The sequence below is a fragment of the Rhinatrema bivittatum genome, chromosome 10, assembly GCF_901001135.1.
Source record: "Rhinatrema bivittatum chromosome 10, aRhiBiv1.1, whole genome shotgun sequence".
NCBI lineage: Eukaryota > Metazoa > Chordata > Amphibia > Gymnophiona > Rhinatrematidae > Rhinatrema > Rhinatrema bivittatum.
In genome coordinates, this window is record NC_042624.1 from 25,951,055 (window position 1) to 25,974,560 (window position 23,506).

The 23,506-nt window shown below is 46.8% G+C and overlaps 1 protein-coding gene across 2 annotated transcripts in view; it reads left to right on the forward strand.

Moving 5' to 3' along the window:
• Nucleotides 1-2,444: 2,444 nt before the first annotated feature.
• LOC115100246 (dimethylaniline monooxygenase [N-oxide-forming] 3-like) overlaps nucleotides 2,445-23,506 on the forward strand; it is a 69,425-nt gene continuing 48,363 nt past the window's right edge. For both annotated transcript variants that reach the window (XM_029618614.1, XM_029618615.1), the window contains exon 1: nucleotides 2,445-2,638. The gene's annotated coding sequence lies outside the window, so the exon portion shown is untranslated. The remainder of the gene's footprint in view (nucleotides 2,639-23,506) is intronic.

Here is a 23,506-nt window from a genome sequence, read left to right on the forward strand (position 1 = left end):
ACAAGTGGATTGTGATGAAGTGCAGGAGGAGCTTGCGAGACTGGAAGATTGGGCGTCCAAAAAGCAGATGAAATTTAACGTGGACAAGTGCAAGGTGATGCATATAAAGAAAAATAACCCTTGCTGTAGTTACATGATTTTAGGTTCTATCTTAGGAGTTTCCAGCCAGGAAAGAGATCTAGGCATCTTAGTGGATAATACATTGAAATTGTCAGCCCAGTGTGCTGTGGCGATCTAAAAAGCAACAGAGTGTTAGGAATTATTAAGAAGGGAATGGAAAATAAAACGGAGGATGTCATAATACCTCTGTATTGCTCTATGATGAGACCACACCTTGAATACTCTGTGCAGTTGTGGTCACCGCATCTCAAAAAGAATAAATGTTGTACTGGAGAAAGTGCAGAGAAGGGCGACCAAAATGATATGGTGCATGGAATGGCTTTCCTATGAGGAAAGGCTAAAGAATTTAGGGTTGTTCAGTTTGGAGAAGAGATGACTGAGGGGGGATATGATAGAAGTCTACAAAATCATGAAAGGACTTGAACAAGTTAATGTATATTGATTATTTATTCTCTCAGATAATAGAAGGACCAGGGGGCACTCCATGAAGTTAGCAAGTAGCTCATTTAAAACAAATCGAAGAAAATTCTTCTTCACTCAGCACATGGTTAAGCTCTGGAATTCATTGCCAGAGGATGTGGTTACAGCAGTTAGTGTAACTGGGTTTAAAAAAGATTTGGATAAGTTCCTATAGGATAAATCCATAAACTGCTAAGACAGTAATTAATAAGCAATAGTAGCTTACGATCTATCTTATGTCTGGATACTTGCCAGGTATTTGTGACTTGGATTGGCCACTGTTGGAAACAGGATACTGGGCTTGATGGACCCTTGGTCTGACTAAGAATGGCATGTTCTTATGTTCTTATGTTCTAGATGTACACACTCTCACTCCACCTACCCAGTATAACTCATATATTGCACTCCCTGCACGTTCACTGTCACACAGAGATATACACACTGTCTGTCACTGCAAACACTGTACATGCTCACTATTACCCAGATATTGCACTCTCTGCATGCTCACTACAGAGATATGCACACTGTCTCTCACTGTACACATTCACCATGGCACAGATATTGCACTCCCTGCAACTCACTTTCACACAGAGATATGCACCCTATCTCTCCCTGCACACACTCAGTACAGACTGCACTCACTGTCACACAGAGATATGTACACTCACCATATCACATAAACTGCACTCACTGCATATTCATTGTCACAGATATATGCACATTCTCTCTCTCACTGCTCACACTCACTATAGCACAGACACTGTATTCAATGCATACTCACTGTCTCACAGAGATAGGACATTCTGCCTCTCACTGTACACAGATTCTGCATCCCTGCACACTCACTGTCACACAGAGATATGCACACTACCTCTCTCGGCACATACTCACCACAGACACTGCACTCACTATATGCTCACTGTCACAGAGTGAGATGTATACTGTCTCTCATTGCTCACCCTCACTATAACACAGATATTGCATTCACTGCACACTCACTGTCACACAGAGATATACACACTATCTCTCACTGCATACACTCGACTATAACACGGATACTGCACTTACTACACACTCTCTGTCACACACAGAGATATGCACACTGTCTCACACTGCACACACTCGCCATAACAGACACTTGCACTCACTGCCACAGAAATATGCACACTGTCTCACACTACTCTCACTGTCACACAGAGATGCACTACTCCGTCTCACACTGCACACACTTGCCATGACACACACCACATATGCAGCACAGAAATCCTAACTCAGCTCCTTTTTTGCACTGCAATGATATGATACATGATTTTCTAGAGCCCCATCAGACAGTTATATGAAATAGAGGGCAGAGAGTGCTGCAAAGGAGGGAGCTACAGTGCACTAGAAACATAGTGGAAGAAACACAAGAGGCACAGGAGAGGAGTATCCAAGTGCAGGTAAAGAGAGGAATGCATTTGGTGGAGAGAAGCATGAAAGAAGGAGAAACAGGGGGAGCAGAGAATGGAAGGGCAGCTGGGGAAGTCCCCGGAATTCTGCAATGTATTCTGTTTTCTATAATGGAAGAACACTTAATGCTGTTTATGACATCATAAATGCATAAGGCTAAGGAGTTATGCTTGCCACGGTTTCTGTAACTCGGCATTTCATGCTCTTTATGTGCTTATAATGTTAGGGGAATACATTTTGCAAATGAGCTATTATTGCTGTTTCTCTGCTGTGTTACATAAATTGTATTAAGAAAAAAGAAAGAGAGGATTAAGTTCCTCCTTAAATTCTTTTCCTGTGCTGCTTAGAGCTGGTGCATTAATTTCCCTCCCTCTTGTGTGCTTTACCTTTAGGATAATCATTTAGTGGCTGGACAAGAGAATGCCTAGGGGTTACGCAAACTTGTACGGCAGAGTGCCAGCCTCTGGTATCGATGTCCATGCAATCCAGAGCTGGGAGTGGAAGAGGAGTCCTCTCCCTTTCTCTCCGAAGCCCTCTCTGAAAGGCAGTGCCACTCACTCGGGGGAATCCAGAGGAAGGAAGCCGGGTAAGAAAAGAGAAGACAACCCAGGTAAGAGTTAATTCATCCCGGCTTTTCAAGGGATCAGGAAAGAAGTAAGCAAGATACAGAGAGGAAGCAGGGCAGAAGGAAGCGCTGAAGGGGAGGGGAGGGAAGGAGGTGGAAGGGGTGAGGAGCTCTTGTCCTGCTTCTGAAAATGCTCGCAGAGTTAGAGCTTTCTGGGGTGATCTGCACTGGGGGAAATGTTTCTTTTGGGCTGAGTTTAATCACCAGCTCCCTCCTGGTTCGGAGGTGCCCTGGAGTGCAGGGGGCTCTCACCCCGAGGAGGGGGTCCAGAATGATCTCAGGCACCTCTCTCTCTCTCCTGACCTCACCTGGAGAGGCTGCAGCACAGAATAATCCAGGGCGCTGCAAAGAGTCCCTGCCCGGCTGATAGGAGGGGTGCTCTCTCCTGACCTCACCTGGAGAGGCTGATAGGAGGGGTGCTCTCTCCTGACCTCACCTGGAGAGGCTGATAGGAGGGGTGCTCTCTCCTGACCTCACCTGGAGAGGCTGATAGGAGGGTGCTCTCTCCTGACCTCACCTGGAGAGGCTGATAGGAGGGTGCTCTCTCCTGACCTCACCTGGAGAGGCTGATAGGAGGGTGCTCTTGCAATGCTTCTTCCATGGTGAGATGGGTCTAAAGTGGAGCTGAGAGGGAAGGTGCTTTGAACCTCAGCTTTTCACTGACCGGTGCTCAGGACTAAACAAAAAAAAAATTCTTACTGGATTAACTTGTAAAAAAGTAAGTTTAAAATAAAGTTTCTTGTTGACTCAAATTTACAGAGGGTGCTGTGCAGTCAGACCATCTTTTCTTCTCCTAAGCCAAGTAGCAGGAGGACTGTCCAGCTCTGGGCATATGGTGAAAGTTGGTCTGAGTCAGTGCCCAGGTCTGGTGTCACAGGACACTCGTCATCTCTCTGACGGGCCGATACAGTTCAGTGAGCTCCGACGGAGTGCACTGTTAACCGGCATTTGGACGCGCGTTTTCGACGCGCTAGCTTTACCCATTATTCAGTAAGGGGTAATAGCGCGTCCAACCCCCCCGAACCTAATAGGGCCATCAACATGCAAATGCATGTTGATGGCCCTATTAGGTATTCCCACGAGATACAGAAAGTAAAATGTGCAGCCAAGCTGCACATTTTACTTTCAGAAATTATCTCCTACCCAAAGGTCGGCGTTAATTTCTGCCGGCGCTGGGGAAGTGCAGAGAAAAGCAGTAAAAACTGCTTTTCTGTGCACTTAATATCATGGCGATATTAAGTCAGAGGTCCCGAAAGTTACAAAACGTTACTGAACCAGGAGCCTAGCATGCTGTTAGAAAGTACTTATCCCTTCCAGTCAGTACTGAACCTAATGCCAACATGGGGTTAGACGCTCGTATGCTGCAGAGTGGAAACTACATTAAACCAATGTTCTCTTTACTCTGTAAAAGCAAAAGCAGATATAACAATTCTGCTGATAGGGCTAAATTCCAATACAAATTGTACGGTCCTGACACCTGCCAAAATTCCCCCTGTGCAATGCAATCACTGCATATGTAGGAAGCTCTTTGAGTCAAAAAACAAAGCGGAAGCCGATCCAATTTGCTGGTAAGCGACAGACAAAGGAGATGGGTGCAAAGAGGGGTCTTTATTGAAGCTTGCCCGACTCTGGCCCAGTTTCACTCTCTTAAGAGCTGCCTCAGGGGCTACTGAGGGCAAAATTATAACATTAAAATCGAGATACACACATATATACCGTATTGACATGAATGTACGTGAATACCTAAAGCAGTAAGTGACATACGTAAAGCGCAGAGAAGCTGAACGGCGTGCACATACCTTTACAACATACTGCGATGAATTTAAATGGTTTGAATAAATTGCACAAAAATAAATGCACAATTAAACTCTGGAATTTGTTGCCAGGGGATGTGGTTAGTGCAGTTAGTATAGCTGTGTTTAAAAAAGGATTGGATAAGTTCTTGGAGGAGAAGTCCATTACCTGCTATTAAGGTCACTTAGAGAATAGCCACTGCCATTAGCAATGGTAACATGGAATAGACTTAGTTTTTGGGTAATTGCCAGGTTCTTATGGCCTGGATTGGCCACTGTTGGAAACAGGATGCTGGGCTTGATGGACCCTTGGTCTGACCCAGTATGGCATTTTCTTGTGTGTGTGTGTGGGGAGTAGCTGGCTTGTTACGGCGGTTACTACCCCAAACCAAATGTGCCTGATACTTCACTTTCCATGCATATCCAGCATGGTTCTCTGCTGCATCGGCATGGGAGAAAGACTGATACATCACGCATTTCCAGCATAGCTCTCTGCTTCAACGGCAGGGGAAAAAAAAAAATTAACAAACAAACAAACAACAAACAACGGCAGGGGGAAAAAAAAAACAAAAACAAAAAACTGATGCTTCACGCATATCCTGCATAGCTTCAACGACAGGGGTGAAGAAAAAAAGGATTCGCAATCACAAAGCGAGGAGTAGCTGGCTTGTTACGGCGGTTACTACCCCAAACCAAATGTGCCTGATACTTCACTTTCAATGCATATCCAGCATGGCTCTCTGCTTCTACAGCAGGGGAGAAGTAAAAAAAAACCAACAAGAGCTGTACAACATAGTCTAGGTAAAACAAATAAGCATGGGTGTAGCTTGCTTATCGCGGCGGTTACTGCCCCTACTACCCCTAACTAATCAAGCTAGATATTTCACTTGCATGCAGCTCCATCACTGCTCTCTACATTAATGGTGGGGGTGGAAGGGAAATAGAACAAGGAGCTAAGAGTAACAGATAAGAATGAGAGAAAAAATGTGTGAGGCTTGCTGGGCAGACTGGATGGGCCATTCGGTCTTCTTCTGCCGTCATTTCTATGTTTCTATGTTTCTATGTGTGTGTGTACTTCATGGCGCACAGGACTTAGACGTACTATGGGATGTGATTTGTGAATTTATACTTCTTAGCACAAAGGACGAAGTGAATCCAAGCCAAGAAACCTCTCTCAAGGAGTCCCTCAAGGATCTTCTCTCTCCTCCACATTGTTCAATGTTTACCTTACACCGCTATGCCGGCTACTCTCTAAATTGGGTCTTCAACACTTCATCTACGCAGATGATGTTCAAATACTCATACCTATAACCAGCACAATCACAAATGCACTGAGTACCTGGAAGGTAGCTTTATTAGAAATTAAAACAATCCTCACAGACAACCAATTGGCTATAAATACCAATAAAACTGAACTTATCATAATTTCACCTCCAAAAAATACAATACTGATCAACTCTGATATTGCTCAAAACAACTCCACTATTTCACAACAAGTACGCAGCCTTGGTATCATCATTGACAGCAATCTCACATTTAAAAAATTCATCGCGGATACGGTAAAAAATGGTTTCTTTAAGCTATTTACGCTTAAACGGATTAAATCTCTATTATACCAATATGATTTCCGCATAGTTTTACAAGCAACCATTTTATCAAAGATTGATTACTGCAATGCTCTGTTACTGGGTCTACCCAAAGCCACCATTCAACCTTTGCAAATGCTGCAAAATGCAGCTGCCCGCATTATCACCGACACAAGCCGCCATGATCACATCACTCCAGCTCTTCAGTCTTTGCACTGGCTACCTGTGGCTTACAGGATAATTTATAAATCTATGTCGCTGATACACAAAGCCATTCAAAACAGAGAAATGCTCTGGTTTACAGATGAACTACAATTCAAAACGTCTTCCCGCCCAACGAGATTCCAGAATTTAGCCAAACTAAATATCCCAGCACCCAATCTGACTAAACTCTCTAGCACAAAAGATCGATCTTTCATCATTGCTGGATCAACAATCTGGAACACCATGCCCTCTGAATTACGCCAGGAACTCTGTCACAAAAAATTTAAACAAAACCTTAAAACCTGGCTATTTAAAAAAGCCTACTATCAATGATCTGAATCCTCAACTACTCTTCCTAACTGCCACAATCTCTCATATATTACTGATATTCTATTAATATAAAGTTATATACTGTATTGTTTTTCGTTTAGTTTCCTTGTTATATTGTAAAGCGCAATGCTGAATTACTGTTTGAATGTAAACCGAGGTGATGTTATTTACGTACCCCGGTATAGAAAAATCTATAAATAAATAAATAAATAAATATATCTATATGACATCACGTGCTGGCACACAGGCGCACAAGCCTGAGAAAAGAGTTGTGTCTCTTATTTAATGGTCAGTATGGAACTTAAGCTTAATCTGCCTATAAAATTCATTGGAGATGAAGGTGCAAAACTATATTGCAACCATGATATATGCAGTGACTCCAAATTGTCATCTAGCTGCCACTTATTATCCAGGGTACCACATCGGGCTGGTTTTAGCACAATATGTTTGTTTTTTAATGAACACTGATATGTCCCTGGTCACATTCGTTAATATTCTTTTCATTTAAATACGTTTTTCACTACTTGTTGCTTTCATTTTTAGTGTTTTTTTCTGGGTACTCTTGGAATTGGTATGTACTACGTTTTTAGATCTTTTTTTTTTTTAAACGGCATATTTGCAATTTTTTTTGTAGATACAATTTACTGCTAAATAATAACACACTAATATTTTTGATTGACATGTTACATTGCTTACACTCGATATCATTTTAATTTAATACTTTTTTTAGCACTTGTTGTTTTTTATATTTATAAAGATTGGGGCAGGTTTTTAATTTCATTTTTTAGCGGTTTAATTGTACCATACCATCTTTTAAAAACAGCACATTTGCCACTCTCCTGTGCATGCGATTCAGTATTTAAATTAGGGCCGGCAGTAAAAAAAGGCGCTAGGGACGCTAGCGCATCCCTAGCGCCTCTTTTCGGACAGGAGCGGCAGCTGTCAGCGAGTTTGACAGCCGATGCTCAATTTTGCCGGCGTCAGTTCTCGAGCCGCTGACAGCCACGGGTTCAGAAACCAAAACTGAGCGTCTGGTTTTCAGCCCGTGAGCCACGGGCCAATTAAAATTTTTTTTTTTTTAATTATTTTTAATTATTTTTTACTTCGGGACCTCCGACTTAATATCGCCATGATATTAAGTCTGAGGGTGCACAGAAAAGCAGTTTTTACTGCTTTTCTGTGCACTTTCCCGGTGCTGAGAGAAATTAGCGCCTACCTATCAAAAATAACCGATACGTATTACAAAAAGGTACTAGTTCTGTTTCCCTTTCGCTCATGGCGACCAGTTTCCCCTCCCATTAGGTAATGATGTCCTTTGTGCTAAGAAGTATAAATTCACAAATCACATTCATAGTACGTCTATGTCCTTTGCACCATGAAGTACACACACACACATTATATATATATATATATATATATATATTACATCTTTATTAATCAATTCAAACAAATTAGGCACATTTTTATTCATTGAAAAATTGTTTATTCATCGTATTTTTTTGTTACGTGTTTATTTTTGTGCAATTTATTCAAATCATTTAAATTCATCGCAGTATGTTGTAAAAGTATGTGCATACCGTTCAGCTTCTCTGCACTTTGGGGCGGATTTTAAAAGGCGCGCGAATAGCCTACTTTTGTTTGCGCTCCAGGCGCAAACAAAAGTACGCTGGATTTTAGTAGATACGTGCGGAGCCGCGCGTATCTGCTAAAAACCTGGATCGGCGCGCGCAAGGCTATCGATTTTGTATAGCCGGCGCGCACCGAGCCGCGCAGCCTACCCCCGTTCCCTCCAAGGCCAGAGTCGGGTAGCTCTTTAAGTAACAGCACTCAACAAATACTTAGATAATAGTTTAGTGAGAGATCTGGATCATTGTTTTGTTCAGACTCCTGCTTGTGGAACCAGGCAGGGTAGGGATTGCTGTAAACAGTTCTCCTGGCACTTGGGAAAGATAGCGTCAAGCAGTGCCCCTACAGTCACGCCAAATGGCCGGTAAAACGTAGCTTTGAAAATAGCTATTGACAGAGTTGCATCCTATTTTCAGTCAGAGAATATTCTCTCTGAAGCTCCTTCTTGTGCTGTTAATAATAATAAGCAAGCCTGTCAACCGACCTAGGTCACCAATGGGATTTGAGTCATTTCTGATTTTTCTAAATCTTCTGTCAACGCATTCTGGAACTTGTTGTCTTAGAGCAGGGATTCCCTCGGTCATCTGCTACTCAAACTGTTTTTTACCCAGTCAATCACCTCGGTGCCCATCCCTATGCTGATCAGTTTTTTTTTTTATGAGCTTCCCATGTGGGACACTCTCAGAAGATGGAAACAGCAGGCTGGGCTCGATGGTTTGACCCAGCACGGCACTTCTTATGTTTTGATAAGCTTTCCTAAAATCCAAATGAACCATATACAGTGCATTTCCCTGATCTAATTATTTAATCACTCATTCAAAGAAATTGATAAAGTTGTTCAAAATAATCTCCTTCTAGTATCACCACGCTGCCTTGGATCCTCAACTTGTTGGATTCAAAGTATTCCACTGTCCTTTCTTTCACAGTGACTCTATTAATGTATTACCACTGAGGTAAGATTAACTGGCTAGTAGTTACCAATTTCCACTTTGATGAGCAACTAGATCTGCCCTTCTTCAGTCTTCTGGAACCCTTCCTGCCTCCAAAAGGTGATTGAACAGAATTGACAGTAAAGTTGCCTGAACTTCTCTGAACTCTCTCATTACCCCACCTGGGCCCATTGCCTTGTCTTCTTTCACAACGCATGATGATAAGAGCAAGATGGGAAGGAATAAAGAAATAAGTCAAGTATGATGACTCCATGATGAGAGCAAGAAAGCAAAGACTGATGTGTGATGATGTGCCTGATGGCAACTTAGTGAGAACTAGCTGAGAAAGAATAAAGAAAATGGCTGTGCATGATGGCCTTGATGAGAGCCAGATGGCAAGAAGGAAAAAGGACGGCCATCCTGAAATGAATGCAAAGAAGTCAAGAAAGAGGTTCTGTATTACAGCTTCCTCGGGTACATCAGATAAAGTAGAGAAGCCATGCTGATTGCTCCCAGATTAGGGCTGGACAAGATGGTTGCCTAATGAGATCTGATTGACACAGGGCAAGGAGACAGACATGATGGCTTTTTCAAGAGAGCTCGATAAAGAGGAGTAATAAGAGATGCTGTGTCTGAGGGTTCATTGAAGATAAGTCAGTAGGAAGCAATCAGGACAAGATCAGAATGGCTTCAGGATGATTGCCAAATTGTTTGGAAGAAAGAGAGAGGCCTTCCAGACTGTCGATTCAAATTTCCACACAGCATAAAATGTTTCTAGATTCTCAAACGTCACTTTATTCTAGAATGATCCCCAGTATCTAAAAAAAACTGTAATGAGCAGTTTTCTGATGAGTAGCAGATGCACTAACAGAGATTCCTTTATGGCTGATATTATAGAATTGTTCCTCTTAGGGCAGGAATTCCCAATCCTAGTCAAAACTGGGAGATTTTTCCTCAAATATTCTGAATCTGAATCCCTTCTCCTTAGATGCTCCCTTGCTGAGTCACTGTGCTGGCTAGAGTGTGACAGTGGAGAAACGGGATGCTAGAAAGAATTTGGTTCGTGCATTCAGGAAACAAGGACTTGTGCAAGAGGGAGGAATGTGTAATGAGCTGGAGAACTGCCAACTAGAAAGGCTCCTTCAGTTCCATTGCATCTAATGCAGTCTATGTGGCAAAGCATGTTCTACCTCTACAGGAACGTGAGCACTGGTAACAAACAAAATGACTGAATTAGCACAAGTATAATGTGGTGGTGGCCACAGCCGCGGAACGCCACAACCGGCCACACTTAGCCCTCGGCCGGGCCCGGGCCCTCCTCGCTTCTCCCCGAGCCGGTTCCCCGCCACACCTTCCTCGGTGTGGCGGGGAACCGGCCTCGCTGCCACCTCACCGCCGGCCACAGCCACCACTAGGTGCGTGCTCACAGCCCTCCCCTTGCCTTAAAGGGGCCGCGGCGGAAGAAACCTCTCACAATCCCGGGTGTGTGGCACCGCCCCAGGACCTACATAAGGCAGCTCCTGCTGCCTCATCTTTGCCTCAGCAACAGGCCCCGCTCTGCTTTGAGCTGTTGATTGCTTCCGCTTCATGTTCCTGCTTCGGTTCCTGCTCCGTGTGATCCTGATCCTGTTCCTACTCCGTGTGATCCTTCTCCGGTTCCTGCTCCATGTGATCCTGCTGTTCCTGCCCCGTGTGCCTCCATTCCTGTTCCAACTCCTCGTCCCCTCGGCTTGCTCTTCTGGTTCTTGACTCAGCTCGACCCTGGATTCTGCTTTCGTCTGCTGCCTGCCCTGACCACTTGCCTGCTCACCGTTTCTTCTGCTAGCTGCCTGTCCTGACCTCTGGCACATCCCTGGATCCTCCTATCTTGCCGCCAGCCCTGACCTCTGGATCACCTGACTTTGCCTTTGCCTTCCGTCTTCAGGACCATCTTCCGCGGAGACTCGCTCCTAAGTCCTGCTGGCCCCAGCACCCAAGGGCTCAACCTGCAGGGAACGTGGGCTGGTATAGGTAAAGGTCTGCTTGGGTTTCCACAGCCTACATCTGTCTTCCAACAACGAGGGCCTATAGGAAGCCTTCTATAGGTAGCGCCAACCTTGTCTTGGCCAAGGGTCCACCTCTCCGCGTAACAGTTTCCTGAGGCCATGGACCCGGCAGGTCTCTCAGGCCTGCAGGCTATTCCAGGCCTAGCATTGAAGATTCAGCAGCAGCAGCAGTTTTTGGAGACATTGGTGGCCTCCTTGCAGTGCCTGAATGCCCACCTAGATGTTTCCACCGCCAAGAACACGCCCCCAGCTTCGCCAGCACCCACGGCACCCTCTCTCCGGTTATCAGCTCCTCCTCGGTATGCAGGCGACCCGAAACAATGCTGAGGATTTCTTAATCAATGCTTCATGCATTTCACACTACAGCCTGCACAGTTCTCCTCAGACACTGTGAAGACCGCCTTTATCCTCTCCCCTCTCGACGGCAAAGCACTGACTTGAGCATCCCTCCTATGGGAACGAGGGGACCCACTCCTCCAGGACCTGCAATGCTTTGTCCAGGTCTTCAAGCAGACCTTCAACGAGGCTGGTCGACTGCCCGCCACTGGCTCTGATATTCTCCACATCTACCAAGGAGCATGGCCACTGTCGGACTAAGCCATAGAGTTCCGCACCATGGCTACTGAGCTAAATTGATGGGAAGACAGCCTGAGGAGCATCTTCTTGGAAGGGCTGTCTCCCAGCATCAAAGACGAACTGGCAGCCCAGTACCGACAAGGTATGGCCCAGCACGACTCCGGGTGCCCTCTATGAGGCTGGCACCCCGCTACATTGGCCCCTTCTCCATCCTGTGACATATTACTCCAGTCACTTATCAGCTCCGCCTCCCTGCATCATTGAGAATCCACAATGTCTTTCATGTTTCTTTACTCAAGCCTGTCGGAGATTGCCCGAGCCAGAGAGGATCTCTTCTGAGGGAGAGAAAAAGTAGCAGGTGAAGGAGGTATTGGATGTCCGTACCTGTTACAAGAAGTGGGAGTGCCTAATAGCCTGGGAGGGATACGGCCCGGCCCAGAGGAGAACTCTTGGGCCGTACCCCTCCTCAAGAGATTCCATACCACACACCCAAGGAAGCCCAAGCCCCGGGTAGAGGGGTTTAGAGGAGGGGTACTGTCGCAGAATACCATGCCCGGCCACACTTTTCCCTCGGCCGGGCCCAGGACCTCCATGCTTCTTCCTGAGCCGCGACCCTCATCTTTCCTCGGTGCGGCGGGGAGACGGCCCTAGCCGCCACTAGGCACATGCACGCAGCTCTCCCCTTGCCTTCAAGGGGCTGCAGTGGAAGAAACATCCCGCGGTCCCAGATTTGTGGCACCACCCCATGATCTACATACGGCAGCTCCTGCCTCACCTTTGCCTCAACAACAGGTCCTGCTCTGCTTTGAGTTGCTGGTTGCTTCCGCTTCGTGTTCCCCTTCTGTTCCTACTCTCCTGATCCTGCTCCTGTTCCTGCCCCGTGTGCCTCCGTTACTGTTCCAGCTCCTCATCCCCTCTGTCTGCTCTTCTGGTTCTTGACTCAGCTCTTCCCTGGATTCTGCTTTCGGCTGCTGCCTACCCCGACCGCTTGCTCACCGTGTCTTCTGCTAGCCGTCATACATACAATAGCTGACTCTGAAAAATGTCATGACCTCCATTCTGGCTCAAGCCATCTGCTTTCATCTTTTATTTACTTACATCACATGATTAGAATCATGCCATAGTACAAGAGTCACCTTTAAACTTTTACTTCAGGACATGTTCGTCATGTCCTCCTCCAGCTAAACAAAGTAACCACCATTAGGATGCAACCTGCAAGTTTAGATTACTGCACTAGCCCACCTAAAATTTTTCCAGTGGGCCAGTGCAGTAGTCCAACCCTGCCTGCAGGCTGCAGACAGCAGTAGCATGCTGTTCATCAGCAGCAGCACAGGCCACGAGGACACCAATAGAACCCAATCTCAATGTCTCCCATGGCTTCCACCTCCTCCTCCCCATAGCAGCACATGTTTTCTCTCTAGACACTGTTCTAGAGAAGGAGAGAGACCATGGGGCATTGACAGCATATTCTTTCAAGAGTCCCTGGGCTCACATCTGTTATTGATCTTCTAGAGGAGAGGAAGAGGGGATTTACTGGAGAGAATGGGATGGGGAAGGAAAAGAAGGCTGAATGGGGTAGAAGATGGAAGAAGTGAGACAGGGAAATTAAGGCTGCACCAGGTGAGAAGGAATCTGGTAGGTGGAGGGGTGAGAGGTGGGATGGAGGCTGGATAGAGTACAGGCTGGAAATCATGAGAGGAAGAACTTGAGGTTGTGATTGGGGTAGAAAGAGAAGAGGATGAGAGCTTAAGGAGGTGCTAAACATGAGGTTAAGGGAGCTAAAGGCTGCAAGAGTGAGATGGACAATGGGAAGGGAAGTTGAAGGTTGCAGAGAAGGAGCTGAAGAGGGTGAGGGGAGAGTTGGTAGCTGGAAGGGGTAGGGGCTGGAGGGAGGGAGAGGAGAGGATTGGAGGCTGGATGAGATAAAAAGAAATTGAGGCTGAAGTTGGTGGAGAAGACTAAAAAGAGCTTATGGCTGTTGAGGGAGGGCTTGAGCATGAAGTCGGGCATGAGGCGAAAGTTATAAAAAGGGTGGAGACAGAAAGAGGTAGACTGAGAAGGGCATGAGAACAAGAACTGGAAGAGATAGTGAGAGGAAGAAGGAGAGGGGCAAAGAAGAAAATGATGGTGTTAACTGATGTGAAAGAGATAGCTGGAAGAGTAGAGAGACGTAGGGAAAAGAAGAGAAGGGAAGGAGAACCAAGAGAAGAAACCGAAAAAAGATGTACAAGATTTTAAAGAAAGGAAAGAATGAGAAAATACAATTTAAAAAAGACTAGAAAACGTCCTCTCCTCAATGTTAGAACTGGATTATATGACACTTGGAAAGTTTTGATTTATGTTATGTATATTTCTAAATTGTTTTTAAAATAGGGAAATCAAAAATGAAAGTCTATGAGTGAAAGAGCGTTTTACCCACAGAAGTGAGCTTTTAAGAACTGCCCACCCTCTTTGCAAAGGTGCTCCCATGGGCGGGGGGAGGCATCCACGGGTATAGTCTGAGATTTTATATACGATGCCTACTCTATAGCTTGTAAAAGGTCCCTGCAAAAAAATGCAGTCGCCAATCTTTGCAGAAATCTTTTCCCGCAGCAATAAACAAAGCAAAACTACTATTACTACTGCTGCTATTATTTTATGACTTCTTCAGCACTGTACAGACACGCATAAGAGACGATGCCTTCTCTGTGGGGCTGACAAAAAAACTACACACATAGGGGTAGATTTAAAAAAAGTACGCCCGCGCGTACTTTTGTTCGCGCACCAGGCGCAAACAAGAGTACGCTGGATTTTAATAGATATACGTGTAGCTGCGCGTATCCTTTAAAATCCGGGGTTGGCGTGCGCAAGGCTGTGCAAAATCGGCAGCCTGCGCGTGCCGAGCCGCACAGCCTGCCTCCGTTCTCTCCGAGGCCGCTCCGAAATCGGGGCGGCCTTGGAGGGAACTTTCCTTCCACCCCCCGCACCTTCCCCTCCCTTCTCCTACCTAACCCAGCTCCCCAGCCCTATCTAAACCCCCTACCTTTGTTTGACAAGTTATGCCTGCCCGAGGCAGGCGTAACTCACGCACGCCAGCCGCACGATTCCCAGGCCCGGGAGCAGTTTCGGAGGCCTCGGCCACGCCAATGCCCCCGAAACACCCCCAGGCCGGAACCACACCCGCAGCCCCGCCCCCGAATGACGCGCCGCCGCGCCATGCCTCCCAGGAAAGCCCCGGGACTTACGCGCGTCCCAGGGTTTGCGCTCGCCGCCGAGCCTATTCAACATAGGCTCGGCATGCGCAGGGGGAACTTGGGGCAGGTTTTTGGGGGGTACGCGCATATCTTACGCACGTACTCCTTTGAAAATCTGCCCCATAGTTTGGCTTTCATTATTGGTGCAAACTCTGTGGCTAAAAGCTACCTGCAGTGTGCAGGTGGTCTAATTAGTGCCCCATATGGCTCTGCTCATTTTACTTCTACATCCTTATCTATACATCAGAAGCTACATTTTGCATGTGTTTTGTGAGGTGGGCTCATGCTGTAACTTTTTCTCTCTCTTCCCCCATAAGAGGGATGACTAGGGGAGGTAGACCAATGGAGGCAGAGAAATGGGAATGGAGAGATTGAAATAGAAAGTGAGAGATGGTGGATGGATTGGTGGGAAGGGCCTGAGGAGAGGTGGTAAGGCAGAAGATAGGAGCTGGGAAGGAAGGACCAGAACAGAATGAGTGGGGAGAAGGAAGGGGCTGGCAAGTTGACCATTTAAGAGTGCAGAGTCTTAAGCCTAAAGCATATGGGAATAAACTTAAAGATCTAAACATGTCTACCCTAGAGGAAAGGCGAGATAGAGGAGATATGATAAAGACATTCAACTATCTCAAAGGTTTCCGTGCACAGGAGATGAACCTTTTCGATGCAAAGGAAGCTCTAAAAAGAAGGGCCATAAGATGAGAGTAAAAGGGGGTAGATTCAGGAGTAATCTTAGGAAATATTTCTTTACCGCAAGGGTGGCGGATACATGGAACAGCCTCCCAGTAGAAGTGATGGAGTCAAAATGAGCATCTGAATTCAAGAAAGCATGGGATAAATATACTATAGGGGATCTCTGAGGAAGTGTTGGGAATTATACTGCTAAATTAATTGGACGGATGGGCAGACTGGATGGGCCCTACGGTCTTTTTCTGCCATCTTGTTTCTATGTTTCATTGATTGCATAATTGGTTAGGCTGACATAAAACAAAAGGTTCTTTGTTTCTAACCTTCTATGTTTTAATATTTGTTTACTGGGAAAGTCAAAAGACAAAGAGGTCATTGCCAGACAATTTACTTTCTATGTGGTAATGTAAGGGAAGGGGGAAAAATCCACTCTGCCTCTGAGGTCAGGTCTGGAGCACAGGGAAAAAAAGAATTCCTTCCTCACCCCAAATACGGTGATCATCTTAAATCCCTGGATCAGCAATTTTCTCTGAAGTCTAACCATTTCATTATACTCCTCAGTTCCTTTTTCCTCCAAAATGGTTTCCAATTTCCTTTTGATGTTATTTTCTGCAGCAGCTCTTCCCATCTTTGTTGCCAAAATATTCCATTATTTTATCACTGTTTGAGTAAATAGTGTCTTCCTCTGACGATGATGAGATACATATTCTCCTTAGCTTAAAAGTATGCTCCCTTTGTTTAGTTTGTTGTTCCTAGCTAATAAAAGGCTCACCTTTTATTATGTCTTCAATGTTTAAATAACAAACAATGTCTCCCTAACTCCTATGTGTACTTTATGCTGCCGTCATCATAAGACATAATATTGATTAAGAGATGTTTGGGATTAGTCTTTATTAAGGGTTGTAAATGGCATTATAGCCATAAGGGTGTGTAATACAATTATTGATTGTTGCACTGCGATGGAAGGGAGCGTTAGGGGTCACTCCCCATTGCGGGATGAGAGGTTGGCCTCTGAGTAGTCCTCCGACCAATCCAAGCCCTTTCGGACCTGCCGCTGGGTAATGGCAGAGGCAGCAGGCCGGACATGAGGCAAAGGTGGAAGACGACTTGAACGTGGATGCTGAAGACAGCAGAGCTGACGAAAACACAGGGAGTAACGATGACGAGGACAGGTTAAAATCAGACAAGATAAAAGTCTGGAAGTCCGGGAAAGCAGAGGGCCTCCCACCGCTGGCAGACACTCACTGAAGAGCAGCAACAAGCACAGGACAGACAACGACCCCACAAGGAATCCGGGAACAGCAGACGGACATCTGGACAGGAGGATGAAGGAATCCAGCCAAACTCCAAGCAGCGACATTCTGGACAGAGCCTCGGGACCCAGCATGATCAACGCACCTGACAGGTCAGTCAATGGAGGATGAAACCTCCAATCCGGCGTGGAAGACGCAACAGAGGGATAACCTGAGGTTGGGCTGAAGACGGCCACTAGGGGTCAATCCGGAACCTGGAACAAGACGAGTACATCAGGACATGACGGATGAGGAGGATTTCAACCTCGTTGGATGGAGGAATCCCGCCAGCACCCTACACACCCCAGCGGGGGTGGTCACGGACCACTGGGCCACTGCACACCCTACCAACCCAGCCGGGCTGGTCACGGACCACGCAGGAACAGGATGATGGAGCCTCAGGAATCTCTGGATGAAGAATTTCAGGAACATGGATGAAGACATCAAGACGTGAAGACATCAGGACATGAAGATATCAGGACGACCAGGATGAAGACAAGAGACGAGACAAGAGACCAAGAACTATGACGAGGGATCCCACGAAGAAGAACGCCAAGCAAGAGTGGAGAGCAGGAAGTCCAGGAGGGACCAACTCCTAGCAAAGGCAAACCTAGAGTGGAAGCTGGGCCCTTAAGTAGGGCTGAAGAAGAGGAGACACCTAGGGAGGAGTCTAGGTGGAGCCAGAGGGACCACTCCCTACTGGCCCTTTAAATCCAGGCAGATGACGAGGCCTCGTCCCTTAGGGGAAACAGGAAGTAATGTGCAACACCCTGGACAGCTGCCATGCTGCCGCTGAGGAGCAGGGCGGGCCGAGGAACAAGCCCAGCATTGTCGGCGGCTCACAAACCACGAAAGGCAGGCTGAGGAGCGGTCCCATGCCGCAGAAGAGCCTGAGGACTGCAGCCTCCAGGCTGCAGTGGAGATGACGTCAGCGGCTCCATGCCGCGGGAAGGGCTGGTGGCGATGGCGGCCTCTGGGGCAATGGAGAGGAGCTCGAGCGGCACTCAGCCACAGTGCAGCCTCCAGGCCACGTGAAAAGATGTCGGCGGCCTCCTGCCGCATGGAGAGGTCCGGGGTGGCTCCAGCCATGGGAGGAGCAGGCGGACGTTGGCAGCTTCCGGGCCGCGAAGGTAAGTGCCTGCTTGTAGTTAGGCCCGCGAGCAGGAGCGCAACATTGATATGGTAGTGACCAAGAGTTTTTTCAATCATTTTCTCCATTAAGAGTTGTAAATGCCATAAGGGTGTATAATATATTTACCAATGTTAGAAGAGAACACATTTGGTTATGCTTGCTGTTTTGTATAACAGTGCTTATCATCAATGAGTATTATAATATTATTTTAACATTAAAGAATGAATGTATATAAGTTTGTGAGTGATTCCATGCCATTTGAATATGTTTTATGGTAAATGTTATGTAAATTTTGATAATAAAGCTTGTATGCTCTCATTCATATGTATGTGTTAGCACTCTGCAGGCGCCAACACCAGCAGCATTATGTAACACTCAGCCAGTCATGGGACGGTCCTGTGACCGGCTGCACTCACCTGGACCGCTGCCAGCCTGCCCCAAGACCTGACATGACACCAGCCCTCATTGCAGCATAGATGCCACCAACTCACTTCTGGCCCATCACGGTGCACTTCTCAGGCACACGCATGTCTACTTGCAGCACTTTACAAGGACCCACGGCAGGACCCACTCTCATGGCGCCTCCTGATGACATCATATCACTGGATATTTAAATTGGAATCCTCCTCTCACCCAGTGCCTCAGCAACAGGTCCTCCTGCATATCCTGCAGTGCATGTTGCCGTGTTTCCTTCCCAGCTGTGTTCCTGTGTCTTGCCTTCCCTGGCCTTGCCTCATATTGTGCAGCCTGCCCTGCTGTGTCCAGTCCGCCTTGCCTCGTCTCATCCTGCCTGCCCTTTCTTATCCTGCTCTATCTGCCATACCAGCTCCAGTCCTCCTCATCTTGCCTTGGCTTGACTACCTGGATTTGACCTTTGCTTCGGACCTGGACTATGCTTTGCTTATTACCTGCCCCAACCCTTGGCCTGCACCCAGTGATTAACTGACCACTGCCTATCCTGACTTCAGTTTGGTCTCAGACCCTCTCATCTTCATTACCTTGTGGGACTATCACCTAAGTCCTGTTGGCCCCAGGAACTGAAGGGTTCAATCTGTATGAAAAGGGGTTGGTATAGTTGAAGCCCCAGCTCTGTCCCAGCCCAGGGCACATTTACCAGCTGTCAGCCTACTGGGTTCTCCTATTAGGCTGCACCAACCATGCCACAGCACAAGGGTCCACTTCCCTTCCAAGATTGCTGAAGCCATTGACTCAGTGGATCCGTCCACTCTTCAGGCTGTTCTAAGGTTGGCCCAGCATATTCAGCAGCAGCAAGGGATCTTGGACCAAGTGACCAATCTGCTTGAAGGATTGGCAGTAAGGATAGATTCCAAGCAGGCCCAGCTTCCAGCACCTGCCCTGGCCCCTGTGGTTCTACCTCCCCCTGAGCCGGCTCATCGCCCGGGATCCATGCCTCACCTGCCACCGCCTCCCTGGTACCTTGGGGATCCTAAAGACTGCAGGGGCTTTGTAAATTAGTGCCAGATGCTCTTTGAGCTCCAGTTGGCTTTGTTCCCTTCCGACTGTGCCAAGGTCACATATATGATCTCCTTGATGGATGGCACCACTGTTGCCTGGGCATCCCCATTATAGGAACCTGACGGCCTGATCCTACAGAATCTGGATGACTTTCTTCAACAGGTTCACTTGGTCTTTGACAAGCCTGGTCCGTGCCTCCTTCACTGCTGCAGAGCTACTACAGATTAGCTAGATTGCATATACAGTTGGGAAATATGAGATACAATTTCATACCCTAACTTTGGAGCTCTGATGGGGTGAAGATAACCAGGCTGCCATCTTCTGGAAGGAGTTGTCTGATCAGATTAAGGACTAGCTGGCTGGCCAAGATATCCCTCCCACTTTAGAAGGCCCGATCACCCTGATCATTCAGGTGGACCTAAGGTTTCAAGAGCAGGCTCAGGAGTGTCAGGCCTCCCGGAAACTCATCTGTCTGGCTACTCGTCCCTTGGTGCCCACACCTGACCCAGAGCCAATACCACTGCAAAGCAATCCATACAATTGGTTTGCTCAAGGCTCTCTGAGAAGGAAAAGCAGAAAAGGACAAATTGGGCTCTGCCTGTACTTCATCAGCCAGGGGCACTTTGCCAGTCACTGCCCTGAGAAGTTGGGAAAACTCCTGCACTAGGGTTGATTGGAGAAGCAATCCTAAGTTGGATGCCTCCCTCTCCTCAGATGCTCTTACCTGTTTGCCTTGCTATGGGGAAATTCTCAATCCATACTGAGGCATTCTTGGACTCTGGAGCAGGCGGTAACTTTATTGAGGAGTCACTGATCTGTTAGGAGAGCCTGCCCACAACCACTTTGGAGAACGCTTTTATCATCTCTTCAGTCTACGGTGAGCCTCTCCTGGGTTAGCTCACTGAGGTAATCTTGCCTCTTATCATGCAGATGGGACTTTTCCACAAAGAAACCCTCACTTTCTATGTACTACCCCATAATCTTGGGGCTATCCTGGCTCCAGTGACACCAACCATCCATAAATTGGGACACGCTTCAGCTTGCCCGGTGAGGCTCAGCGTGTACCGAGTCATGTCTTTATCTCATCTTGCCATCTGTTACCATGGCTCTAGCTACTGCCATGCCCGGCCTACTGACACAGTATGCCACATACACTGATGTCTTCAACAAGCAACAGGCAGAAACCTTGCCTCCACACATGATTGTCCCATAGATCTCCTGCCAGGGAAGATGCCACCTTGAGGTTGGGTCTACCCCCTATCGGCACTTGAGACTACTGCTATGTCACAGTGCATCCAAGAAAATTTGGAAAGGTCTTTATCCAGCCTTCCTCATCTCCTGCACATTTCTTTTTTGTTGGAAAAAGAATAGATCCCTTAGGCCTTGTATAGATTACAGGAATCATAATGCAATTACCAAAAAGAATAGCTATCCCTTGCCCCTTTTCATGAAGCTATTTGATTGCCTTCAAGGAACATGGATATTTACTAAACTTGACCTCCAGGGGAAGTATAATCTAATATGTATACAAGAAGGCAACAAGTGGAAGATGGCATTTAAAACAAGGGATGGTCACTATGAGTTCCTTGTCATGCTGTTTGGACTTTATAACACCTCTGCAGTCTTCCAACACATGGTCAATGTGATCTTTCGGAATTTTCTATATTCCCATGTGGTAGCAAACTTAGATGATATTCTCATCTTCTAAGAATCATTGGCTTAAATTGTGCATGTCAAATAAGTGTTACCGAAGCTGCAGGAACACCATCTGTATGCAAATCTAGAAAAATGCATGTTTGAGCAGAAAGAGCTCCCATTCTTGGGTTACATCATCTCCCGGTACAGGTTTTGTATGAACCCTGCAAAGGTAAAGACCATCCTGGATTAGCCCCAACCCATGGGACTCAAGGCATTCCTGGGCTTTGTGACTTACTACAGTCAGTTCATACCCATCTATTCCTCACTCGCAGCCATGCTTAACGCCCTTACCAAGAAGGACGCAGACACTAAGCATTGGCCGGAGGAGGTCATCCAGGCCTTCCAGTGTCTTAATAGGAATTCTTGCAAGAGCCTTGCCTAAGACAGCCAGACCTGACTTTTATTTTAGAGGTATATGCTTCTGTCCTTGGGGTGGGGATTGTCCTTACTCAATACAATGACCAAGGAACCCTCTTGCTGTGCTCATACTTCTCCAGGAAATTCATGCTTGCTGAAAAATACTATATGATCAGAGCTCAGGAGCTCTGACAGTAAAGCTTGCATTGGAAGAGTAGTGTCATCTCCTAGAAGAAGCTAAACATCCAACCATCATTTACACCAACCACAAGAATCTGGAATGTTTGCAACAGACTCAACATCTGTTGTAACCTCGACTGGAGATGTGGACCCTTGGCCTGAGTTGGGATTGATGCCACCTGGGAGGAAGACCAACCACAGGTTCCCAATGTCAGGAGGTGAGGCTGACAGATGACAGGGGCCGGTGGCTGAGGCTTCACCACTACCAGCCCCATTCCCCGCAGTTTGAGCCCTTGGGTTCCGGGGGCCGGCTGGACTTAGGTGGGCCCCTGTGATGAAGCTCCAATGAAGGAGGATCTGAATCCTGGGCTGGCAGCGAGCAAGAGACAAGAGGTCCGGTCCGAGGGTCCAAGGCAGGCGGTAAGCAAGAAGCATGAGGTCCAATCCGAAGTCCAGGGCAGGCGGCGAATGAGAAGCGTGAGGTCCAGTCCGACATCAAGCCAGGAGAATCCATCTGAAGGAGAAGGGCAGGAGTAGGCACAGGAGCAGGAACCAGGCTGGAACGTAGGAACGAGGACTTAGAACACGGGAAATGGAACAAGGACGACAGGAACAGGCTCTGGAACAACAGGAACGCAGGAACTAATGCAGCACCACAACGCAGCATGGCAGACTTGTTGCCAAGTCGCCAGGGGAGTGTCTGCTGCAGGTTTTTATAGGGCGGTGCCCTGGTATCGAAAGGAAGGGCCGGCAGCGATTTCCTGCTGCGGGCCCTGCTGCGGGCCCTTTAAATATTTAGAAGAGGCGCACACATGCGCCTAGAGGAGGAGGCAGCTGGGGCGGCGCCAGCAGTGTCCTGCAGGCCGGAGGCCCCACGCTGGTGTCGGCAGTAATGGAGGCCCTCTGGCCTCGGGGAATGGCGCGGGATGAGGGACCAGCCCAGGGGGTAAGTGTAACAACACCTCAATCATCGACTAGCTAGGTGGTCACTGTTCTTCAATCACTTTGACTTCAAACTATGCTGTTGACCCATGGACCCAGTGGACCAAGGCCCTTTGAGCCTCTTTACTACATCATAGACCCAACAAGAACTGTAGTTGCAACAGTAGTCCCCGTACTGCCCAGGAAGACTACAGTTCCCAAACATCTCTGGGAGAAAGTACTCAAATGAGGCCATGACCATCTCAGGTCATCTGGAAATGGAAATTTCCCAAGTATGGACAGCAGGGGATTTTTTAAAATTATTATTAGTTTTAATTATTAGGTGATATTTGATGTACCAACTGTTTTGAAATATTTTATTGACTTTTGGAAATGGATAAACATATGAGTTTTTAATTATTGGATGTTCTATCCATCAAATGTTTTGTAATATTTAAAATGTTTATTAGTATGGTTTTACTATTTAAGATTTATGTTTCTTGATTTTATTGTTTGATGTTTTTTGAGGAATGGTGGTATTTCTGTTTTTCCATAGTTGCACTGCATACAGTCTGGCTTGTGATTTACAGTTCAGTTTTTGTCTGCACATTTCTATTTACACTTTACAGACTCTTTGTTAGGAATTTGGTGAGGGTCTGTTCTGTGTTCGGCATGTGTGAAGAAGGTGAGGTGCTCTGCTAGCTTGTAGTTTTTGTGTGGGGATCTATGACATTCTGGTTTGTTCTGTTTTCTTAATAGGAGGTGTTTTGGTGTTTAGGGCCTGGTGAAAT